The sequence below is a fragment of the Cupressus sempervirens genome, chromosome 4 (assembly GCF_028749045.1).
Source record: "Cupressus sempervirens isolate cs-2001-9-10 chromosome 4, ASM2874904v1, whole genome shotgun sequence".
Classification (NCBI taxonomy): Eukaryota; Viridiplantae; Streptophyta; class Pinopsida; order Cupressales; family Cupressaceae; genus Cupressus; species Cupressus sempervirens.
The window spans coordinates 758,764,466-758,769,623 of NC_143121.1; the positions used below are offsets into that span (position 1 = coordinate 758,764,466).

The window sequence follows — 5,158 nt, forward strand, 5'->3', positions numbered from 1 at the left end:
GATATGGAGGGGGGGAGGGGGGATTGGGGTTGGGTGGCTAGGTGGTATTGGAAGATAGAGATATTATTCTTCTCAATACAAAGATTTACATTCTAGATAAATAGCTTATAAGGGTCTTTCTTCCTTTACATAAATGTTTTTTGTAGAAAATAGAAGACACGACCATCATCTACAAAAAAAAAAAAAAAAAAATTAATTTAAAATTACAATAATTTACAAAAACAATTTAGTGTAGTACATATATTACACCATTTCCTTTTAAGAAATCCCTTTAACTCAACATCTACTGTAAATAAATAAATATAATAATTGAATTATTACTTTTAATAAGTTTAAATAATAGTTTGGAAAATTTGAGATTCAACACACAATATATTCATGACACAAAATTAATACATTAATTAAGAAAAATATTTATATAAAACTAATTAGAGACAAAAATAAATAATGCAATTAGTATACAAAATCCTTTTCAAAATTAATAATCCAACAAAATTGGCTAATACCCATTACACATAACTATGACATACCACACCAAGGTGCAATTGCTAGAATCATCTCTATATTTAAATGTGTATAGTATAAAACCGCTAAAAGTATAAGTTAGAATTATCAGTGATGGGGAGAATAATCAAAATGTTACTTTTCACATTAGACATTAATCTTCTTAGCATTGAAATGATCGATGTGAGAAAATGCATTGGCTTTCCCTAGGGCACATGTTTGGTCACTTGTTGAGGTCCCTATTCTCTATCTAGACAATCGATAGTGGTGCACGCACAAAATGATTTATTCTCTCATGGATTTACCACCCATCTTTCCCATTGGAAAGTATAATTAATTTTACCATTCCCTCACAGTGCACTCTGCATGCAGATTGCTACCTCAATTCCAGCCTTCCACACTTTGTATTAGTCTAAATGAACCCATGATATCTATCTTCATATTTTTCTTCTAGTTTTCTATGCCCTTGGGAAAATTTTCAATTTCCTAGTAGGAATATCATTTTAGACTCTTTACAATGCTCATGCTTTTTCTCCTCTAAGACTAGAAACTCCTTTAACACTTTAAGATTGTCTAGTCTTAGCTCCTCTAGAGTTGGAAATGCTCCTTCCTTTCCAAACTCATCCGAAAACTCCATCAATTCTGTGTAACTTTTTATGTTCAAAAGGAGTAGTAGAGGCAAGATCTTGAATATTTTAGGTGGAAGGACCTTCACATTCAAGTACTCAAGCATTACCCTTCTTAGAGCATAAATATTGAACAACCACATCAGAAACTAGACTAAACAAGTCAATCTTCTAAGCCAAATTTCTTTTAGGGTTTTGATTTCTTTTATGTCCTTTGGAAGATTCACCGATAAGCCTTTGTAGATCTCCAAACTCTCTATTTTTTTATACTTTTTCATGAATTAATTGGGTGTTTCTATCTTCATATATCTAAGTGGAAGCTACCTTGGATTCTTGAGTGAATGAACATCCTCTATCTAGGAACACTGTAGAGTACTTTTTTAGTTGGGAAGTTTGAAGCTTCCATTGTAAATTGTCACAACCATCAATAATCAAGTACTAGAGTGAAATGTCTTTTTCTACTTGGAATGGAAGGAATCTTAGCTTAATGCAATGCCTCAAGTTCTTGTAGCACATATCTTTCAACTTTTTCGTCTGAAGGGGAAGGGTTTTCCAACTCTTTGCATTCAAAGATGTTGAAAGATATTAGTCTATATAGTTGAGTTACCACTACAGGTTGATTTTTCAACTTACTTTGCAAGACATTTGGATACTCTAACCTTTTAGGCTTATTAGAGTGATGGGCAAGGATATGATCACAAACATCTCGAATTGAGCATTCTCAACCATGTCAAATCCTTGAGAAAACTGGATAGAATGACAAATATGCATTCACAATGGTGATAGATTAGAGAGAGTAGTTTGCAGCATTTTAAAATCTTTAGGGAGACAAGTTATGCAATTGTACATGAGAGAGATCCATTGGTGTTTGTTTTGGTTATTTTCCTTGGAAGGGAACTCAACCAAATTATCTCTAACTCTGAATAAACTCCTTTCCTCATCCTCATCCTCCTTTTCAAGAATGTGTTTAGCTAAATTGAAGAATGTGGGATGCATCTTGTAAGTTCTTACTCTACACAGAGACCTGAATTCAGCTTCCTCCACTACACAATAGTCAATCATTATATTCAATAACCATCAACCATGAGCATCTAACTTGGAATGAACTTTTTACGATGAAGAACCTCTCTACAATCTAGAGATGAATTAAGTTGTTCATCTATTGTGGTTATTCATGACGAAGAGCCTCTCTATAGTCTAGAGATGAATTAAGTCTATCATCTACTATGGTTTTCAAGAAAGGTAGTAAAGTAGAGGAAATCTATGCTCAGAATCAAAGATAGAGATTCATAATTGGAGCTAAGACACTCAAAAATACACTTTACAAAATCAATGTGATTGCCAAAGAAACTGTAATTAGCTTGGGCCCATCTCAATGCCAACCACCATTATTGAGGACCTATCTTTCCAATCACGGTGATAGGAAAATCTACACACATCACATCAATAGGAATTTACCTACACCCCCATGTTGTGGATGGCCAACATATCATATTCCTCATCTTCTAGTAGTAGCCTCTAGATCTCACTGGCCTCTACTTTTGGACAAACAGTATTTTCTAGTGTTTGTGCATAAATGTTTTATTAAAGTGTACACATTGGTCAATTAGAAAGAAAAAAAGATAAAAAATCATGAATTTGCACTTCTTTTCATCCATAAAACTCTTTTAAATTAGTAATTGGGAATAAGTCCATATAGAGTGTGTAAGAATTACTTATGCTCTTCCCTAGAACTAATTGGTAGTGTGTGACATTAATATGATTGGTATTTCACTTGATAAATAGATAATAATGAAAGTAAGTTATAACAAAAAAATATGGATTGAAAGATGTTGCATTTCAGTTATAATTCAATATTATTTGATGTTTTTCTAAGGTTAATGTAAAAATGTATATTTTCTATTTTTAATCATTGTCCTAGACTTATTTTGTTCATTTAATTTCTTTCTAATGCATTAATTAGTGTGGTGCATGGTGCAGGAGCACCCACATAAAGTATTTAGGTCAAAGTTTTATATAAAATATTTAGGTCAAGTTTTATGTATTTAGGTCAAGATTTATACATGAGCCGACTTGAGAAATTTATCTTGATTTATTAATTAGGATAAGATAATTTTCTTGGGATTTGTACAGATCATTGTGGGGTCATTCTTCCCTATTCTATATTGATCTAGAGTATTCTATAAGCTATTTTTCCTATTTTGTAATAATCTAGAATTTTCTATAGACCCTTTTAGCAAGTATAAATAGAGTTTTAGGTTTAGGTGTAGGTCAAGTTGGAGAGAAAAGTTTCTAGATACAAAGTTATGAAGAGAAGAAAACTGCAGGAAGAGCTAATGTATGTACTGTTCATTTGATAAATTAAATAGAAGAATTTAATAATCTATCTCTTGCTAGTGCTGGTTCTTATTTCTATTGTGTTTGCTTCTGTTGTGTTTTACGTCTACATCATTTTTGGTATCAGAGCTTGGGGAAAGCTCCTAAGGCACTTGGGAAAAGCTTGGGGAAAGCTTTCAGCTTCTAAGGTGAATTAGATTTTGTGACAAGTTGAGGAAAGAACCTGTAAGTGTGACCAAAAGACTAGGTTGAGTGGAGAGAACCTAGATAAGAGACAATGGTCACAAGAGGAGATTTATCTTGTGATTAGAAGGTACTATTTGATGCATGGGTTTCATATTGGGATTTTCAAAATAAGAAGAAGGAAGAAGTAAGGAAAAGAGTAGAAGAGAAAAGGAAGAAAAGAGAACAGGAAGCCAGAATAGATCAAGAGATTAAAAAAATGAATGGATTTTCTAATGCAGGAATTGAGAAAGCATGAAGAAAATTTAGTGCAACTAAAAAAGGAATTGTAGAAAAATATGGAAAAAGAAAATAAAGATGTAGAGCATCAACCAATTCAGATTATAGAAGCCTGTACTGATATATTGGAAGAGAAGAGCTGTTCATTGAAAGAACAACCTGATCACACTGACACTGATATACCAAATGGATAGATCAATGCTGACATACCAAATGAACATAGAGAAGCAGATATACAAGGTGAGCAACAACATGTTTTTGATGAAATTTATGATATAGAATTTCTTGAAGATAGAAAAGAGGTTGAAATGCTCAATGAGCATTGTGTTGAAATGGTTCATAAAGAGTTGGATGTGATGGTCCTTAATGCATCAAAAAAATGGCATTTGAACTTAAGAAAGCAGGTGGTCTGGCCTATCAAAATGATATTAGTAGCAAGGAAGAAGACTTGTGATGAAGCTAAGAGGATAGAGGAGTCTCCAATAGTGATGAATTTGTCTCCAAGCATGAAGATATTGCAACATAAAGACATCACATCAAAGGACACAACAATTTCTACAGTAACCCAAATTGGTGAAGTCATATTCAATGAGGTTCCAGCTAATCCATTCATGGTAGGTTTATAGGAGTTCCATCTGAATATGGAAAAGATTTATGCACATATGGTAGTTGATTTGGATATTGGTCAAGAGTAGAAACCACAAATACCAAAGAATTGTAAGGCACGAAAGAGCAAGGCCAATCCAAGGGACTTGGATTCTATTGTCCCCAGGAGTATGGTGCATGTTGCAGGAGCACCCACATAAAGTATTTAGGTCAAAGTTTTATATAAAGTATTTAGGTCAACTTTTATGTATTTAAGTCAAGATTTATGTATGAGCCGACTTGAGAAATTTATCTTGATTTCGTAATTAGGATAAGATAATTTTCTTGGCATTTGTACAGATCATTATGGGGTCATTCTTCCCTATTCTATATTGATCTAGAGTATTCTATAAGTTGTTTTTCCTAGTTTGTAATAATCTAGAATTTTTCGCAGACCCTTTTAGCAAGTATAAATAGATTTTTAGGTTTAGGTGTAGGGTAAAAGCATAAACCTGTGTCACCTTTTATAAAGGAGAAGTGATATCAGAATTTAAAGTCTTCAACTTTAACGAAATAAAAGTGGCATTTGTGCTTAGAATTTGAAGATGATGTAAACTAATGAAATGTGTAAAATTGGATGAAGT

General features: G+C 32.8%; 1 pseudogene; it reads right to left on the bottom strand.

The window, feature by feature from the left end:
• Nucleotides 1-885: 885 nt before the first annotated feature.
• Nucleotides 886-2,600, bottom strand: LOC149563583 (uncharacterized; annotated as a pseudogene).
• Nucleotides 2,601-5,158: the final 2,558 nt, after the last annotated feature.